General features: G+C 38.2%; 2 long non-coding RNA genes across 2 annotated transcripts in view; both read left to right on the top strand.

The window, feature by feature from the left end:
• Positions 1-16,889, top strand: part of LOC144202046 (uncharacterized) — a 42,405-nt gene extending 25,516 nt beyond the window's left edge. Inside the window, exons 2-3 of the long non-coding RNA XR_013327454.1 lie at positions 10,454-10,570; positions 16,819-16,889. This is a non-coding gene — a long non-coding RNA (uncharacterized LOC144202046). The remainder of the gene's footprint in view (positions 1-10,453; positions 10,571-16,818) is intronic.
• A 2,050-nt stretch (positions 16,890-18,939) lies between these two features.
• Positions 18,940-21,047, top strand: part of LOC144201590 (uncharacterized) — a 37,080-nt gene continuing 34,972 nt past the window's right edge. The window contains exons 1-2 of the long non-coding RNA XR_013327365.1: positions 18,940-19,140; positions 19,980-20,195. This is a non-coding gene — a long non-coding RNA (uncharacterized LOC144201590). The remainder of the gene's footprint in view (positions 19,141-19,979; positions 20,196-21,047) is intronic.

Here is a 21,047-nt window from a genome sequence, read left to right as displayed (position 1 = left end):
ACTAATCGCTCTAATGAAAATTTTCAACCCAGTGCCATTGAGGAATTCCTCTTCAGGTGTTCTCTAAATACTTTTAATATCTGTTCACCTAAATTTGTGTTTGATCATGCAAGTAAAATTGTCCTGAACTCCATCCTGAATTATAGAACATTTTTAGGCTTAGCCATTTTAGCACAAAACAAAACTATCAGCAACTTCGCTGAGAATCATTTCTTTGTATTTCGGTGTTTTTTTTCAATGGGTTATTTTGTTACTGCACCTGCATGCATGAATTACTCAAAATTCCTAGTCCAGTTAATTTGTGTGACCCTAATGGTTATTAGATACTTGGAAGAAGCAGGAGCTGGTCATGTGTTTGTATAGATATTTTCCTACGACTGACTGTCAACCAAGCTAGGGTTTAGTTTGCTTTTCGCCTGAAGTAAGTTGGGATAGGCTATTGAGCATTGTAACTGAAAGCATGGCTTTTCTGTTTATGATGCTACAGGTTATGGTCCAATATACTTATACGTCCCTGCGTGGGCACACTGTAGTCTTTGGCATTAACATGAGTAGTAAGAGTTGCAAATTCTGTATAGAAAAAAAGATAGCGGTGTTGTCGATCCTCTCTGACTGAATTATTCATTGATTACTGAATTATTCAAAAAACAAGTCTCGCCTCTGGTAACATTAAAAAAATGTTTTACGTTTTATCCCTTCAACTTAATACACACAAGGATTTTACTTATATGCTTGCTCTTGTGCCAGGACTGGAAAACAATGATCTTGTTTCAGTGCTTTTGAAAGCAATATATCATTTGAACTAGGAGGGCAGGCATTAATCATTCGCTCATAGTTAAAATAGATTTACATCTAGCGTTGTCTAAGGCTTGGAAAGAGTTAACTTTAGTTGGGAGCTGAGTGTATTTCTTTCTTTCTTTTTCTCGCTCTTTCTTTAGCAGTTACGAGCTGTGCATTTGTTCTTTTCACCATGACGGGAAGAGAACTACCTTGACAACGTATCAGCACGCAGGCGAATAATAGTATTTAATCTGGTAATGCATTGATAGCATCCAAAATGGCGGTTGTATTCTTCCATGCATTTAATTTATGGACAAACATATGTGCAGAAAGAAAAGACGCTATCTTTTCCCTGGTGAATGCAACCAGACACTGCACTTGGCACAGGCATCGTTCATATTCCAAATGTCATATTACCATACAGGAATGTAATATTGGGGGGAAACTCAAAAGTACATCACCTTGTTGAGGCAGAACTTAAATCTATGTCTTGAGCAGACTTCTGCCTAAGAAGCCAAATTCAAAGCAGCACCTTATTTGGTATGGTGTACACTTTTTGTATGAAAACTAGCCACCCAATATACAGACATTTTTAGATGCCTTTTGACCTCATGTCCCCCAATCCCATCAGTGTTAGTGTGATTGTGAGTATGGAGGGTTATCTGTGCCTGTCTGTCTTACAGCAGACTGGTAACATAGAAGTTGTTTTCTTAAGTACAAATGTACTACTGAGATAAATGCACCTTTTTATCATTTCTATTTTTTTTAGAGGTTTAAGTCTCTTCAGTAATTGGTATATATATGTGTGTATATATTTATATATACACATCCATACGCATATATTAATAAACACACAGACACAAAGAGACAAAAAGCAAGCAAGGATGGTAAAATTTCTGATCTAATATTCGGTGTGAAATCCGTGAAGTCATTTTCTCGCTCCTGCGAGCATTAAATGCAGTGACATGCGGGACAACTCCCAGATGTGTTAGTGCTCAGGGTTAATTAAAAATGCAATGGTCAAGCCTGTATTTCTAATGGGTCTGACAGGGCCTCATCATTAATTCAGATTGATTCAATATCACACTGCAGCCTTGAGATAAGCAGAAATGCAGCAAATGTCCATAAATCACCAATGAATGTGCCATAAGTGCGTTGTTTGTTAAGTGCATGACATTCTAAGAATTCTTTTGGAGTGGCTCAGTCTTGTTCAATGATCGATTTTTCAATTGCCTCATTTTTCATATTTACACCAAATTGTCCTCATTTGATTTTAATCCTTGCTATAGTTGCTTTACTCATTCTCTGCCATTGACAGCTAGATAGATGTCAGATCCATTTGAAATAAGAAGACTGTCAGTGAAGGATTATGGCAAAGGTTGCATGTGGATTCATAAAAATCAGTATCTACAAAGTCTTTACCCGTCACCATGGCGACAACTTCACCAAGCAATCAAGTAACAGCCTCTTAGCAGAAACTAATGCTATTAATAAACATTAGTAATTGGACTGACTTCAAGTTAAAAACCTGAGTGACACACTGATAGAGGCTGTTAATTTAATTTTCCCAATTTTACTGTCGCAATTATCTTAATTATAAGGATTCATTCAAGTCTCCACTACTCATGACTTGCCACTAGTGTGCCCAATTTACTTTAAAAGATGATAGACATCTTCATCAAAGTGCATCTTAAATTGGATGATTTTCATGGTATTCACAGGGTAAAACTAATGACACTTTTCAGTCATCTGAAGTGAGAACTTTTAATGTGCATGGTAGCCTTCTAACTCCTTAGTTGAACGTGATGTTATAATATTAATTTTATTTTAACACAGATTTAAAAACAAAAAAAAGATGACAGGGTAATGAAAGCCTGCTAGAGAATGTTCCTTTGTTTTATGCAAGTAATAACTTGTCACTTTATTAGAGAATGGAATAAAAACACAAGAGTGTTATTTTGTGCCTGTAGGAGAAGACAAGTGGCACATTAATCACGGCGACCTGTCCGTCCGGCTGAGTCAAAGCAGCAAATCACATTTGTTTCACTCCCACTAGGGAAGGCAACGCTTTCACACTCGTATGCTGACAATAATAAGGGAAATATTAGTGCCAGCGATTTGCTTTCATGACTGATCGCAGACAGTGTGTGTGTGTGTGTGGTCTTATTTTCTGCAAAACACAAGTTAAACAAGTATAGCTTAATAATTGAGAGTTCTAATTGGGTTTGTTTTTTTTCAACTGCAAATGGGGTGACATCTTACATATATCTAAATTTTAAAAATTATTTCTTTTAAATTGTCAGCTGCCAACTAAGGTAAAATATATCCAATCTATTTTGAATTATTATGTTGTATGTTTATGAGCATGTGTATATATGTTTTTTGAGCTGCTAAACATTAGCCCCCTTTTCCCTCCCTCACCCACCACGACTTCTCTTAACTACGCCCCTCACTCAATAGAAAATATTTTAATGGATTAATAATTTATTTTCTTCTTTTTTTGTCTTACATATTTATCCAAATTGGGGAAGTTTTATATATTTTTTAAAAGTTTCAAGGTCCTTGCAACTAATCTGTTTCAATAACATTTTTATAATTCTAAAAGAAGAGTTCATATAATATATTTGAAATTAAAAAAACTATTTAAACCTAAATAAATGTCTTAAATATGGTTTGTATTATACTAGGTTAGACATTTTATTTTAAAACAAATTGAAAAAGTATGCATAATTTAATTTAATTGACACTCATCAAACAGGAATAAAATAGTTGTCGTCTTTGATAATAAGACGGAACGTCAGTCAAGGTTTTGCTTTTTGCTTCAAAGTTTTGGCAACGACTAGCAATCATAATTTCTTCCTGCAGATTCATAGTAATTGATGAAACGACTATTTTTCGACTGCATTTTATAACAAAAAGAAAAGAGCATAGAAAAACATCAACTGTAATTCATGAACCTTAAGAAAAACAGTTGCAAAAGCCAATATAAAAGGCCAAAATGTATGTTATAACTATTTATTAAAATCATATTTTTCTTCATTTTAAGAGTTTCACCCATACGGTCATCCTCATAAATGTGTAATGAGAGCAAGAGTAGTTATTAGGGAATATTTTACACACTCTTTTGTGTGCTGCTCAGCGGTATAGTCACACAATTAGTGGAATATTTTAAAAGACATGGAAATTATGCATAGCCTCCAGCCACGCAAAAGGGCTTTAATATCTCCCTTTTCCCCTTCTCCAGTTTCAACGATATATGTTTTCATATTCAGCCTGCCAAGATAATTGCTATAATTACCTAAAAAATTCACACATTACGAGTGCTATTTGTGTGGTTTGTACTCTACGAAAATGGCCCACATCCCCGTAATCAAGGGAAGAACATCTTTTCTTTTTGTCTGCGCATAAAAAGAAAACTATCCGTTCAAAAATGTGTCTCATTTGTTAGTGCGGCCATCTCATTTCCAATTTCCCTCTGGCGGTAATAAGTTTGACATTTACCCTGCTGAGTTAGGCAACACCTTCCATATTTTCTTCATATAAACGTCGGTTCCACCTGACCGACAAATGACTGTGTTCATCAAGCAAACGGCAAGCCACCACTGTCAGAAAATGGCAATCTATATTTTAACGTATCTGACAAATGCGATGATAAGACCAGCCTGCTATTAGCTTGCACACTTTAGCAGAGATTTCTGCATACTTTATTGCCTGGTGAGATTTTAGTTGGCTGCAATTCTAGAGAGAGGTACTTGGTCTACTTGATGGCAGAAGGTTTTAAGTTGTTGATGTCCTGCCAAAAGCAAAGTCAAAGACATATGAGGCCATCTTAATGTTCAATTCAGCAGAACCTACATGTCACTTTCACTGTGTGCACGCTTTATACACTGTTTATCAATCTGTTCCAAGCAAGCGGAAAAGATATCCGTCGCTGTCCTTTGCAAGTTCTGCCCAGAATATCAAAGGCTGTATTTTTCCTTTAGTATCTAATTTGCATTTAATGCCAATATCCATATTCGTTTAAAGTCAGATGTTTCATGTGGCTGTGATTACACTGACAGAACCTAATCTGCGACTGACACCATAAAACCTTTCACTCTAAATACCTTAAATGTCCTGAGATTTCATTACACTGTTCCCTATATTTAAGATACACAATACCAGATGTTGTAAAAAAAAAATAAAAATAAAAAGGCCCAGAACATAACAAATTTTCAACCCTGCTTCACAGTGGGGACATCGGATGTTTCTTTAACCACTGTGAGTTCAACAAATGAATAGTCATACTTTTGAGCGTTCATATTTCTTTCCCTGTGATCACAATGCATTTTTCTTTTATTAATTCTTTGACTGCCTTTGATGCCTGTAGACACATGATTCATTTTGAGCGATTATATTCACTGCCAACATCTCCCAGGCAAAATGTCTGGGATATCTGTCACAGTTTAAAGCACCAGAGCATGATAATTTACTACCACAACACATACTCAGTGAATACTGTCTTTGTAAATTATACCTGGGATGGTAGTGATAGGATGACTCCTCCTTCCACTGATTTAAATGACATTAACCACCAGAGAATTTGACCCATTACGCTTGCATGGAGAAGTATAAGTAGTGCGGTATTTCTAACATTGATGATTTCATGGTGATCATCCTAACTATTGGCACATGCAGAAATCTCCTTATGAGGATTTTTGGATCCTAAGCATTTAGACGAGAAAATGAGCCGAGTCAATGCCAGTCTGGTTGAATTAAAAGGGATGCTTTGGAAGCTAAAAAAAAAAAATCGACAACAACATTTCACCTAATCCAACAATTTATTCATTATAATTTGACTTTGGAGGACCTTTAAGTTAGCTTTGCTTGCTCGCCCTTGGCAAGCTCTATTCTGGAGTTGTAAACCTGCATTGCACAGTAGGCCTAGCAGTAGGAACTCATTACTGACCACCCGTTCCCACGCTTCTCTCTGTCTGTGTAATATATGAAAACACACTGTGGGAGGTTTATTAATCACTTAAGCTTTTGGAATCGCGGGATAGCAAATCCTCTCTTGCTTTTGTACTCAGCCCACCTCACTGTTTTTCATAGGAGCCAATCCTTGAAAAGACATTTCTGTGTCTAAATGATGTGTTGACCACCAAAAGTGACCCACATATTGTGCAAATTCCTTAGAAAACCGATGTGGGAGCTGGGATGTGTCATAGTTGCTCACTTCTGCGAAGACACAAAAGCGACTCCTCTTTCTTCCAGCCCACCGTTACACATCCTATCTACTGGAAGTACAACCCACCCCCCCACCTATAACATTCCCTCTCTCGCCCAAGTCCAAATATGGTCACTTGCATTCCCACGTTGATCTCTTTCGAGTTAAGAGCGCCTGTGTTTGGTTGCTGTACAAAACGCTCGCAGCTGTGAAAGCTGTGCTAAAAATAACTCTTCTGTTTCTCCTCCTTCTCCTCATCTGTTTTGTCAAGTGGGACCTGTCCTTTTCTTCTTGGATTTCAACTTTTGACGCTTGCTCAACTTGATCAACCTCTTTCATGCTCACTGCTTTGCCAATTTTCCCAACAATTGAAGTGGAATGCATGCGGAAGCTGAAGCCGTCTCTGTCCTTTTAACTGGCTTTGCTCACCTTTTAGACATCGCCTCCCTTAACCTTACTCTGACCAGAAAAGAGGCTTTATCACGTGTGATAAAAGTCTTCGGGTCTGGAAGGAAGTAGTCCTTTCATGCTTGTTGCGTGAGGTCATTGCGTGCTAATGGAGAACCTCCTTCAGACTAAGTCATTGCAACATAGACAAAAAAAGCCTCCTCTTCTCTTTTTCTCACCTGTTAAAACACACCCACATTCATACGCACCTCCCCACACTAATTCCAAGAACTTTGCTAGAGTCTAGCAGCAATAATCAAAGTCAGTTACAAAATACTTTTTCAATAGACTCGAGCTTTTGTACTTGCATTCAAAGAAAAGCAGCAAGTAAAGTGATTTAATGCATGGACGTCATCAGCTCAAAGAAAAATTCAATGTTAAGATATTGAAAAATATTCTGTAATGCCAATATCCACCTTGTACATGGCTACGTGCTACAATAACATGCAACCAATACTTAAGTTAGTGTCATATTTCCTTTTTTTTTAGGAATTAGGATTCATATACTCTTACAGGCATGCACATACAGGGTTGTACATCAATTAGCACATTCCTTTTTGCACAGAGAACTTGATGTCACAGGTTGAATCATTTGGATATTCTGCTGATAGTCACATACTCGTAACTTTCTACTTGCCTTCTTGTAAATTTCACTATCCCAGAAATTCCTGCTACAAAAAAAGACAGAATATTTAATTCTTTCTTTACATTGTTGAAGTCACAAGTTGTTGTTTATTTTGTCACTGCAAGATCATGATTCCTTGCCGCATTGCAAAACTGAAGGGAAATTATTCTTACTTTTACTTGTTTACTAACACTTATAAGCAAGTATAGCAGTTACACATAGAGAGAAGTACAGGAGTATGCATGTGCTTAAGAGCTGCAAATATTCCTGCTGGTCTGACTGTGGTAACCATGGTTACACTCTCAGCAAACACACCAGAATTACAATTGTCTCTTCACTGGGCGTATCACCGGGTGGGACCTTCAGTTTCAAAGTTCATGTTGACCCCCCGCAAAAGACAAGCTGGCAGCAGTCCATCGGTAACCTTGGCTGGTGTAACGTCAACACCACAGTTGCACAACTAATGAGAGGTGCAGGCTGCGTGCATCAGAAATTGCAGCACCTTTCCATGCTGTGGCAAACAGGCCGTATATGGAGGATTATTACGAAAGGACGACAAGGTCTTGCACAGATGTCAGGGATGAGTCTTTTACATATTTGTGGCCATTGACGAAAGAGATGAGCACTCTTATTGCTGTGACTGTGTGCAAATGAGACAATCCTCCAAATATATCCCAAAATTAATTTCTTCATTTTATACTCAATGATTTTATATTGTGTTTTATTTTAGTCTATGTGCTGGTGCTGTAAATCTCTTCCGCTAATGACAAGTATGTTCAATACAACTGGAACAGTGGAAGTGACACTTTTCAAGCAGTGTTTTCATTACCCTGCATCAAAATAAGACCCTTAAACCATTCTTGTGTGCTTGCCAGCAGATTCCTTCATTTCATTTCCCCTACCTTTACTATGCATCTATTCCAATTCTGTCTTTATTTGCTTTTCTTGGTGAGTAACAAGCTTTTTCTGCCAGCTCTCAATCTGTTACCTGAATGTGAAACACACAACATAGGAAGCAATAGGGATATGTGTCTGTGTATGTACATGTATATACATATACATCAATTTGGTTCCTTCTTTCTATTATCTTAATCAACTGCGACTGAATATTTCCCTTCTTTCTGTGAAACTGTTGATGTTTTTTCCACGAGTTACAATTTGCTTTCTAAGAAGATTGCCTACGTGCTGCTACATAGGCAAAAAAATCATGTACACGTGCAGAAAAAGTAACACACAGCTGCAGGGCCTCAGCGACAACTGCACAGACTCTAATCAGGATGCCTTTTAAAAGTGTTGTCACTTATCACGAACAGACAAAAGTGCAAAAAGAGGGTTCAGGTGGCAGCTGAAACACTTTTTTTTCTTGTAGTGTTACAGAGAAATAAAACTCGAAGAAAAACAGATCAAAGCAGGACAAGTAAGGGGTCCATGCTGTCTCTTTTATGTATTAGATACATTTTCACCAGCATCTGAGGGAAAGCTAAATGTTTCCAAGCAGAGTCCATTTACAGTATCCTTTATTTTGTTGTACTGATTCTCCTGGAATATGTCAACAATTACATGTGACAACGGCAACAGTCACAACAAACACATTTCAGACCATTTGCATCATGTCAACAGGTTTGGAACAAATCTGTGTGTTTCCTGTCTGAACTGATACATGGCCTTTTTTTTCGTTTAGATGGGATTCTACAAAGATTTAAATAGCTTTGATAAGGACATTATGGAAAATTGACTTTAAAGTGCTTGTAAACAAATTGTTGAGTCTCTGGGGTGCCGCCCACCCTTCTAGTGTGAAATTAAGTTCTGCCTATTTCGGAAAATGCATCTGTGCCAGATGGTTCTTTTAGCTCTTAGTATCTACTGACATCCACAGATAGTTTGGAGATTGGTGGTTGAAATCCAGGCAAATTGTCAAGATGACTCCAAAATTCCAATATACTCACATGTTCTGAAATTCTCATTAAAATAGGTTTATTTTTGTATTTGTTTTATGTTTGCTTGATTTTGTGATACCTGTAGTTACCATGGAAACAGCAAGGCCATATAACGCCGTTTGGTAGCAGAGAGAGAAAGAGAAAGTGATTTCGACATATTATTATGCATCAGAACAAAATACATATTTTTGAAGGTGACATACAAAACATTCAAATATTTAAATACAATGATTATTTGTCCATAAGGTGTGAAACCAAATATCAGAGTGTCTCTTTAATTTACTACTGTTAGATGGAGGTGAGCAAATATTCATCACCTGCAATAATATCACCACTCGCACGGCTGTTTGCATTCGTTCATTCATGCATTTTCCGTTTCACTTATCCTCGTAATATAACTGCTTCCATTTTTTTAGATTAGATTAGATTAGATAACATTTAACTGAAATATAGATAACTAGTGGTAAAAATTCTTGCAAACTCATACTGGAGCCGATTTTGTGTTCAATGCAGGAGCTGAGCTATCTTACAGCAATATAACATCAGCTATAACTCAAACCCAGCCGAGACTGCAGCAGATGATTCCAGTTTATGATCACATGTGTCCTTTTCTGTGAATCCCACATGTGTGCAAAAGGCATTTAAATCCACTATGGGAATGTCAGACTAAGTGAAAGTGTGATGGGAACTGGTATTAACTGGGATTTAAAGTAATTTCTTTAATCCTGTTTGCATGGCTTTAACATTAAATGAACATTCATATATATATGTATATATAGATATAGATACTCCCTATTTAACTACTTACTTTGCATATTACAAAGGCAAACCTGACTGTAAATCATGTTCAACTATAAGCTTTTAAATTATTGTACAGTAAACTAAACTGAGGAACATGACGTAAATATATACCTCTGAAGTATTTGTCCAGGGTTGTGCCAGCGGTTTTCTTTCCTCGCAGTACTCTACGTGGAAAAAAAATTAAGGGTGCACTACCTTAAACCATATGCGCCCCGCTTCAAAAGCAGCCGTTGAAATTTTTATATTCCCTCAGAATAACATCAAGTAACCCAAGTTCCCCACAAAATATATTAATGCCCATCATCAAAAAGTAAAACGCACAAGAAGATATAAGTAGAGGTTTTGGCACATTATTTTTTTTCATTAGACTGAGTTAATCAAAATATGTGGTATGATACTGTATGCAATGTCTCATGTCGATAATTTATATACATTTATGTATGAGCATACTATTGGCATACAAGAAATTAAATTACATTTTACATAACATGCATTTTAAATGTTTTAAACTGTCTTTGGTGTTTGTCCAATCAATTTCTTATTTCATTGTTTCGGTTGATTATTATGCCTTATTCCAAATTCAAATGGTGATAGCAAAAAAAATATTCAGTTTATACTGTCTTTTAAAAATTAACTTTGTCTTTTTACAATCTGCAGGTGTTCCCTATCCTGTGTCTGGCATGAGAGCCTTTGTCCGGTTTCCCAGATGACCAAAAAGAAAATGGCATAGAATAACCATTAGAAGTTGCCAGCAATTGGAGCCAGTTTAAACAGGTAAAAATAACAGCAACTCTGGGAGACATGCCGAAATGTGTATGTTCGCTTGCTTGCCAAAGCCGATGACTTAATGGAGGCCATGTTTATAGGCTCCTGCCTCCAAGTTTGGCTTTCTACATTGCGAACAAGGAGCCCGAAGGACAGAGCAGTGAACTTTATATGCCTTCAAATCCCAGCAAGATCTCAGGCAAATTAAAGTGTGTTCAAATTTAGCCTTGAGGGAAAGAAAGCTGACTTTGCTTGGTGCTCCTTGGTGCAAAACAGCAACAAACTTTCAGTAAAGTCTATAAATATGTTTTTCTGAGCCAGGAGATGAAAGAGCGATTTGCGAACATCTGGCGAGCAGACGCTGGCAGGTTAAGGTAAACAGAGTGTCCTTTTATGGTCGTGCTAATACCCGCGGCCCGAGTGGAGGTATGATGTGGAACACCTTCAAAGAAACAAGAGTCTACCACATCTTGTTCAAATTTATCCCTACGCAGGCAGACGTGCACTTTGGCCAAGGAATACTCCCATCAAGATTGTGCCATGTCCGCCAGAGTCCCAGACACAAAAAAACCCTTATTTTTTCAGCATACATTTTATTTCCTATTTTAACTATGTTTAATGGATTGCTTCTTGTAGAATTTAATATATTTATAAAATCGTACTAGAAACTAAAGAGAATCAGTCTAAGGTGTGACCCACAATAGAGGAATGTTTAGTTTGCCATTTTAAAGTAACACTTATGTTAGTTCACATATTGAGCAATTGGTATTTTTTTTTGTTACTTTAACCTAAAAACAACCACCATTCCTAAGTCTGGCATTTAATTCAGTTATAGCTGGCAGTTAAACCTTTTTTCCAGGGCTGAGGTTTGTGTCTCGTCCAGAGGGAAAACTGTGGCCAGAGGTTTCCAAATCTGCCTCGAATTCTTAAGTTTCCGGGTTTTTGATGTTGTCTCCCAAAATGTTGTTGGACATAGCAACAGAAAACTAAGGCAGGTGCAGCTTTTGGCGAAAAAGCTCAATGACCTACTGCAAATCAAGTTGTATTGCTTGGTGGAATTGAGGTTAAAGGGATAGAGTCTGACAGGCAAAATTCCTAAAGCGAGAAAGACTGTTTTTTTTTTCTTCATGGAACGACTGTGATGTCGGTATGACAGCGACATGGTTGTGTTTTCATCCAGTTCATTAGAGCTTCAGGAGAGCTTGGAACACTTCACGCTTTGTGACATTTCAGCAAGTGGCTTCAAAGGCGACAGCGGGGAGGCGGGCAGGGAGGAGGCAGCTGGAGGTGTGGTGACGTCTCGCTCAGAATGTGGATGAACGACCATTAACGAGCATTTGATGCCTTTTCTCTGGCGGCAAACCCACAAATGAGAAGTACAGCGGGAGTGGACTCCTGGTTGAAAGCCTTGTATGTGTCACCCAAGCCCAGTCACAGAGAAAATATTAGTTTTAGACATCAGTTTGATCAGGTTGACAGTTGAGTGCGTAGGCCGTGCTTGGCAGAGGTGGCGGTTTGATGTATGGCACCAGATGCCTGCTGCCAGATGTTGTCAAAGCTGGCATGAAGGTCTGGCATGAAGCTGACTGGGAAATAATTAACCTACACTGTCTTTGCAAGGAAGGTCACCAATGTTGGCAGTGAGGCTTATACAGGAGTGGCCATGCATTTTGCAAGTGCAGTGCTAAACATGTCGGATTTTCTTAAAAATCATTAAATTTACATTGCTTAGCTCTCTAAACATATAACTTACACAACCCACTTGGCTATTGACCAATTCTTTTTGTGATTAACCCACTTCAAAGCGTCATGAAAAGATATATTATGGACAAAACCTAAAAAAAATCTGCAATTTTATTGATTTATTTCAAAGTTTAAAACAAGCAGGTGGAGGAATCTAGTTTATTTTCAAAGTTACCACCCTTGAAACCTCACAACATGTCGATGCTGTATATTTTTTTTCCCAGAGCCAAAGCCAATGCACTTTCATTTATATGGGTGCTGCAGTTTAACTCTTGTTTGGGTTTTTTCCATTACTCTTGTTCTAGGAATCGAACACTATACCAAGGTTAATTTCACGAACTGTTACCGGCCTGGGGGCCACTGGGTACCAGGCAGCGAAAGAAATAATCATTTCCATATTAACCCCATTCTTTGTCTATGTGGAAGTAGCCATTCCATAACACTTGAAAAGTGTCTGTTACAATTCCAAGGAAGCTTTCAGTGCTATGCATAAACATAGTAGTATACAAATTCAAAGTTTATATAAAGATCTGCATGTGTGGTGAATTCAATGACTAGCTTTGTCTGACTCTCTTTTTCCGTGAAGTAATTCTTACCTTCACTGCCTGTGTGCATTGTGCCAGACGGAGTCTAATTGAATGATTTTGCCAAGGATCAGGGAGATTAGGGATTGTGTTTTTTTCCCTCTGTCGCTCTGGATTAGTGCTTCTTCAATATCTGGCTTTTGTATAGAATAAACAAACACCAAAATACACAAAGTTCAAAGACCTACATGCTTTGTGATAGATACAGTTCCAAGTACCGAGTTTGCCTGTGAGCTGTACGTTTTTATTATTGAAGAGGTGGTGCACCTAAACCGTACTAGTTCTCAATGTATTTTTTTCCCTGTGAGCTTCATTCCAAAATTGGGTTAAGGCCGAGACGTTCACAAAGTAGGAGAAAGCCTGCAGCTTTTTGCCTTGCGGCTGATCCGTGGGTAAAAGAGTATTTGCTGTTATTAACCTTGCAATGAATCCTGTCCTTCTCAATCCACTGGTAATCCTAATAATCCCAACCCCATCTCTGTAATAAATGCCAGATGCTGATGGAGCAGATAAACACCAAGCTTGTGTTTTTATACAAGAATAATAAAGAAGGAGAAGGCCCTGTGGAATCCACATGCAGTGATGAAAGAATGGGAAAACAGTGGCACACCTACACTAGGGATAACTCTCACCGTGTTCTCAGTATCCCTATACTGGAAAAACTCTGACATTTTGCAGTTTACTTTTAGTTTATTAGGGAGTAAATTTATTTAGGATGGGTTAAGCGTTTTTAACCAATAATTAGTCTCAATTTGATTACTTGCATCTATAACCAATTGGAGGACACGACTTGGTTGCAATCAACCCGAATCCATTTTAATATAATTCATGCACAATCAATCAAGTTTCTTTTGACATTGTGCTCATTGTATTCAGCCTCATGGAAAATTGGGATGCCATTATGGTGGGCAGCTGTTGCGGTTCCTGTACACTATATTACTGATAGGATAGTTTCCCCATTTTGACAGCTGCCTAAGGGTCTTTAGCAAAGCCATTATTGAGGATCATCTTTGCTCTCACCTGACAAATAAGCATAATCCTCTATATTTTACATGGATTTTCAAGTGTCCTGACCCCTCCAATGCATGCCAGTAATTGTGGGTTGCTAAGCATTGAACCCCTTCCCTTTCGCTATAATGATGCCTCGTTGACTGTGAAACCGTAACAGACCTCTTAAATGACTTATTGCTGTCAAACTTGATTCGCCAACCGCTGAACTTGGTGACGATAATGAAGAGCAACGGACTTTTGACCTTCCCAAACCAGCTCGTGCGTCAACAATTACTACATTTTGGGGAGTTGAACAAAAAGTTTGGCTGGTGTGTACCAAAGAGTTTTTGCCAAGTAGCTGTCCTCCACTGATAATGCCTCTTAGCAGCAAACACACATTTGTTTATCACCTGCAATACAATCGACATCTCTCCTTGGATTCCAAAGAACAAGAGCAGCAATACCACCATGGAATCAATCACGGTAATGGTTTCCCCCATGGAGTGGGAAGACAGGTGATATATCCCAGCCCATCATATGTGGCGCACCACTCCATCACGTCTGTCTGCAGACTTCTCCTTCTTCTGCTTCTGCTTCACTTTTACTTGCGCAGCCAATCGGTCTGTGTTCTCAGTCCATTTTAATCCCGCATCTTGGCGCTGACCAGTCAGTGTCCTTTTGACCTTTTCATTATCCCGAATCCTTTCAGTAATTGCCTTTGTTTTCACGTGGGACGTCAGAGCATTTAGCCACAGGAATGTGGACTTCAGACTTTATGCAGACAGCACCAGGCGCCTATCTGAGCAAGATCTGTGGCTTTTTACATCAGGGAAAGAAATCTGTAGTTAGGACTTTATGCTCAGAGATCCCATTATTTTTGCATCCAATTTATTAACCATTCCATTGTGCTACTTTTTTAGTGATTGTGGGTGATTTGGCAGAACAAAGCTGTGGCTGTACTTATAATCCAGAAAAGTCTGGGAGTCAGTCCTTAAATGATCATGTTAACTCCACTGCTTTTTTTTAAATTCAACTTAGCAGTTGAAATTTAAATTGGCCTCCCTTTGAAGGGATTTACTCCACGTTTTATTTCAACTGACAGTCCACACATTCAGACCAAACTGTTAGAGAAGGAAGCTCAACTCATCAATTGCTGTGCTTTGTCACTTAATATGCATTGGATTATATTTATATTACTTTGGCACCAGGAAGTGCACAAAACATTATGATGGAAACATGCAATGTTTGGCCTGATCTCTATTTTCACTTAAAATTAGTAATAACCATTCATGCTCACACTCATACTTGGGGGCAATTTAGAGTGTCCAATCAGCCTACCATGCATGTCTATGGAATGTGTGAGGAAACCAGAGTACCCAGAGAAAACCCACGCTGGCCCAGGGAGATCATTCAAACTCCACACAGTGAGAGCGACCTGGATTTGAACCCAGGTCCTCCACTGTGAGGCCTAACCCTAACCACTCAGTGTATCTTTTCGTGAAAATACAAAGTAAATGCTAACATATAACCTTTTTAGGTCCACGTTTGTGGAAAATGCTTTCTCATCAGTGTTGCGCTTCACATTGCATGTATTTAATGTTTAATTGGAAGTCCCCCTTGATTTTCGCACATGCACAGCGCCTTTCACTGGCGCTAACGAGCTGAAATGAAAACTTAATTAGAAATGATAAGCGGCAGCACTCGCCAGTCAAGTCAAATACACAGAATCCAATCTGATAAGAAAATGAGAATTCGTCTTAGATTTTACACCTCTTGGCTTTATAAGATGTTCAACTTGATCATTTTAAGTCAAGTAATTAAACAGAAAAATACAATGAGAGATAAGACCAGTGAAATTCCCCCCCCCCAAAAAAACTAAATTGCCATTCAGTTGTTCTCAGAGCAATTTGAATGTTAAGAAAAAGCAAATGAGAAGAAAAAAGTCATCACATTTAAACCCCTGCAGTGCACATTTTGATATTACCAGATAGCTTGTAAGGTTTTATGATGAAACAAAACACCGTCGAACATTTGATCCCTTGTTTGAAGCACGCCAATGGGAGTGACTCATTGTCAGGGTATCTCAAATACCGTCACTGGTCTTGCTGTCTCATCCTTCTTTTTCTTTTGGATAATGGTGGCCCCCAGTAGGCCGGGAAATGTAACTGCATGAGTCATTCCGAGTGAAGTCTTGAGTGTCTTTGTGGGCTTAGCAAGCACTCAAGCAGGTCAGAAGCAGTGACGCACACCCAGTCAAAGCCACCTTTTTATTAATTCCCATCATGTGTCACCATAATCGCTGTGTCCATGTTCTAATTTCATGCCCTCTTCTTATTTATTGATTGTCCTGCCGTATTATTTATCCATTTGTCCTCAGTCCATTACGCCATCTTTACCCATGAATGCTTTTTGGAATACTAAATCATGCAAGAAACATTCTGTGCTCCTCTTTTACAACGAGGCATATATTCAATTTATCGATTAGATTTCATTGATATATGAACACAATTAAGATCACTGTTGTTGGTAATTGAGCAAATAACAAGTTGACTTCGAGGTGCTTTTTAAGCAGGTTGTTTAGAGGAAATGAGAAAAGAAGAAGTATTTGAAAGCTTTATTGGTGTATTATGGTACTGGTGATGTTGAATGAATTGGGGGATTAAAAAATACATAATGTAACATTAATGTCATACATTTGTTTTAAGCTTGTTACAATGATAATACTGATATTTAATTTAGGGAATGACATTATTTGTAACATAAGGGAAGTAAAAGAAGAAAAATATTCTAAATGCATAGTAGTTCAACCCAGTAATACTTCTAACTGCAGTAGTAATGTTAATGAAATGGACTCTTTAAACTCTGGGATTTCACTTCATGTAAAAATATATTTACATACTCTTTTCGTTTTCTTATTTCTGCTTTCTTTCTGTTTCCCAGTGCTGCTCAATTATGTTCGTCGAATTTCCTGCTGAGTTTGAGACTATTTGAAGATTGATGCAAAAGCAAATTAGGTAAGTACAGATATATTTGTTGATGTGTATCAGTGTGCATATCGTCAACCAATTTCAACACGATTTTAAACAATCATGGATTTTCCAGCTGATTTAAACTCAATGGTGATCGTCTGTGTATGTTCTGTGGCACACATTTATGTGCAGCAAAGCTTTATTATTGCATCAGATTGAAATTGCAAGTACGCTTTCTGGCAAAAAAAAGAGAAAATGAAAGCTATGGGCCATTTGGGTTGCAAAATTTGCTGCGTCCAGTGACAATGCCCGTTTATGAAATAATTTTAAATTGATGGACAAGAAAAATCATGTCAATCTGACCCTGACACAATTTTTCTTTTTATTATTATTTTTTTGCTGCGTATGTTGGTGATGTTTATGTTGTAAACTTTTTATTTATTCTTCTGTTGTGTGTATGTGTTATGAGTATCATATTATGTTATCTTTTATAGTGTCTCACCACGGCCTTCAGCGTGTAATAGCACACTAGTGCTTGTTGAATCACATACTAAACTGGTATAGATATATTGTACTTAAATAACTGAATAAATAACATCCTTCTCAAGAGAAGGGTTCTTCAAAAGCAGTCCAAAGAAAAGGGTTTCACACAGGAATCAAGTTTTAGTGCTCCTGCCTTCTATATACTTGGTATACATAGCTGTAAGTTTCAAGTGCAAAGAGTTTACTGTACACGGTGTTGGAAAAATCCAAAGTACCTTAGAACAATGAATTGTGACCTCTATATTTATCTGAAAGGAAGGGATAAAAATACAAAATTTAAATATTTATAAAAATGCCGATTTCAAACTTTTGAGCCAAGACATGAATAAAAATGTCACTTTGTCAATGAGGTGTTATTAATTGACATCCAAAATTTTAGACTTGTTTTTTAATATGGAAGTCTGATTCAAACTGACATCCACATTACTACACCTGCATATTTCATACTATCATCCTGAATGATTAAATCCATAATTCCTCATGGAATTTCAAGAAGCATTGTTTCCCCCTCACCGTTTCTGTCACCAATACTCAGGATGCCACCACATTCCTCTAATGGTGCCAAGGAGGGCTTGTTTGACTCCAAAGTCACGCAGACCTCCAGTGAACCAAAGAAAAATCTGCTGTTGCATATGAATTATTAATTTGTTGCTCACTTGTGTGCTGTTTTGTAGAGAGGCATAATTAAAATCTCAGGAGTTCTCTCCCCAACCGTTCTGGGGATTTGTCTTCCTGTGGCATGTCTCCATCTGCAGTCATCCTACTCTGCATTAGCCCCCAGCTGTGCAAGCGCTTGTCGCAGCAGAGGGGCTCAGTCGAGAGAAGAAAGCTGCAAATCTTCATATTCCACATCACCTTTATTTTTCAAGAGCTTTTTTGATCTCCTCTCAGGAGGGCCACTTCAGTCTGTTGACACTAATTTCTTTTGCTTTTAAGAAAGGTGTGTGCGGGTGCTTCTGTTGGACTTTTTTTTAGGACTATTTGGAGATTGGAAATGTTCTCCTTCACTCAATGTGACTCTTGAGACCAGTTAAAGCTGATCACTTTTGAAAAACCATCCCTCCAATGCCTCGAATAGACGAACTCACAGTTACCAACAATGTAGTGATTCTTGGGGCCTGCGATTGATTTTCTGGCAAACAATTCAAGGTGTCACCTGCCTTCTACCCATAGTTTGCTGGGATTGGCTCCAGCAACCCCGGAGCCCTTATGCGGATAAGCGGTATGGAAAATGAATGAATGAAGCGAGGCCTTTCTGTCAACCCTTCACTGTGAAAGTCAAGCTCGGAAGCGATTTAACTGCCACTGAGACGTCAGTAGGTGTCAGTTTTGCGCCTATATAGAGTTCGCCCATTTAATGAATTATGATTTTTTTTCCTTGACTATTTGTAACTTTTTTTGCTATGACAATGCAAATGAGTACTTTAATTGAAATCCAATTTCTAAGTAGAGGATTACAATTATCATTTTTTTTTTGTGGAAATCACTAATACTCACTATGTTTTAACACAGGAGTAAGACTTCTGGAAGAGTCTGGAAATCTTGAGAATGAAACCTGCCAACTAAACGTTCCAGTATCTGGCTGCTACGTCGCCCAAGCAATTACGCAGGCCCTGCCTGGTCTCCGAGCATGCAAGATATGGTTGATCCAATTGCGGCTATGCTTAATCAACCTAATTCTTGTGGGGACGCGGAGACTCTCAACTGCAGTGCGTGCAAGAATGGATTGGCCAACAAAGCAGCTTTAAAGGTCAGCATTTTACTGCCTGCATGCCTTTCTTTGCCATCCGTATGTACTATAGCAGTAGAAGGCCCTTTCAAATGTGCTGGATATAAATTTGTCTCAAACTACAGGCTCAAAGTAGAGCAACTTGGATGAGGCAGCAAATGGTATTATGTCGTGACAAACATCTTCACATGACTTTTCCACTAATGAGGACAACCTGGAACTCGTTTCTTATTTCTCACTTGAACAGAAACGTGCATGCACGCCCACCATGTTTGTTTTGCTCTGCTCTTTTCTTTTCTTTTTTAAACTTTGTTTGAATATCTCGCTTCTGCTGTGTAACAAGGCTTATATGGTATCGTCAGGGGACTTTCACATGACACCACATGGAGATGATAATGGTAGAAAGAAATGAGGTTCCCTTACGCAACTGTGTCCTTGTATTTGTTAATGTCTTCTTTGGGGATTTTTATTATTCGCTTAGGTTTTAGTTTCTAAAGACATTGTTATGATGGGGAGATTCCTACTTTCTTTAAAAATGTACAAACACAAAGACTCTCTTCCACTACAAGATTTTGTACAAAAAAAATTGGATTTGAACCCAGTACCCCAGAGCTTTGAGGCCGACACGCTAAGCACTCGATGTAACTCAAGGGGGAAAAAGGTAGTCAACAAATTTACATTGTCACAAATGTCCCCAAAGTCAAAATACCTTGTTAAACATTTTTTGATGATTAGATTGTATTTTTTGGGGTGAATTATTATATAACTCACTAATACAGGGGTTATCTACTGTGGTCCTCAAGGACACCTAGCCAGTCTTTCTCATTTTATCTCTTTTTCTGAATGCAAACTCCACACAGGTGGACGTGACCCGGATTTGAACCCGGAACCCCAGACGCTGTTTCTTTTTCTCCCTCCTCCAAGATACCAGAGTCAAATAATCAGGCTCTTTATCATGCTTCTGGATTGCTGATGAGTTGATAATTTGATTCAAGTGTTTGAAGGAGACATGGATAATAGACTTGATAGGAACCTTCGAGGATCGAGGATTGGTGACCTTTGCTTTAAGTGTTGAGGTAAGCATTCTTTTCAGACATTTTTTACAGTTTTAGAATCAGAATCAAGTAGTTTGTGAGCAAGCGAGTCACCCATGTGACTACTTACACTTTTGCATTAAAACTTGTCTCATTAGCAATATTGAATTTATCTATCCTTTGGTATTTAACTGAAAATATGAGATCTTGCAGAGTTGGTTTTAGATTGAGAACTCAATATGTATGCAGCTGATCATACCAGAACAGTTTACATGCCTTCAAGGTTGACAAAGCACTTATGTTTTTATCTTTTTATTTTCTGCTTCAAGTGTGCAAACAATTAGTTTGAAAGGTTGCTGAGGAAGCAATTGAGTTGTAAATTGCAGTAACCTATTTGACAATAAGTGGTGGAATGAAAAACAAACAAACTTGAATGCAATCTCATTCTGTCCTGACCACATCAACATGTATATGTCTGTGTGTGTATATGTCTGTGTGTATATACATACACACACATAGACATATACACACATAGACATATACATATATATATATACATATGTATGTATGTGTATATTTATGTGTATATGGCAAACTTTTACAGAGGTGTTTGTTGTGCAGCGTGCCAACGATCACTAGATGTCGGGGGGCTCGAATTAATGAGCTCTCCCACCAACTAACAGATGTGGTGAACCAGCACTCTGTGAAGTCAACATCTGCACAAAATTGGACGGCGTTGCTTTTGTCGAGAAAACATGTTGCCATCCTCTGTTCACGCGTGCAGAATCGTTATCAGCGTTAATGTTATTAGCTGTGCCGTAGCTCACCCCATGTGTTCTTAGAAAGACGGGGCTGACTCAGATCACTTTGACACTGGGTCAGGGTGAGACACGA

Source organism: Stigmatopora nigra, chromosome 9 (genome assembly GCF_051989575.1).
Source record: "Stigmatopora nigra isolate UIUO_SnigA chromosome 9, RoL_Snig_1.1, whole genome shotgun sequence".
Taxonomy (NCBI): Eukaryota; Metazoa; Chordata; class Actinopteri; order Syngnathiformes; family Syngnathidae; genus Stigmatopora; species Stigmatopora nigra.
This window is presented reverse-complemented; position numbering and strand designations above follow the sequence as displayed.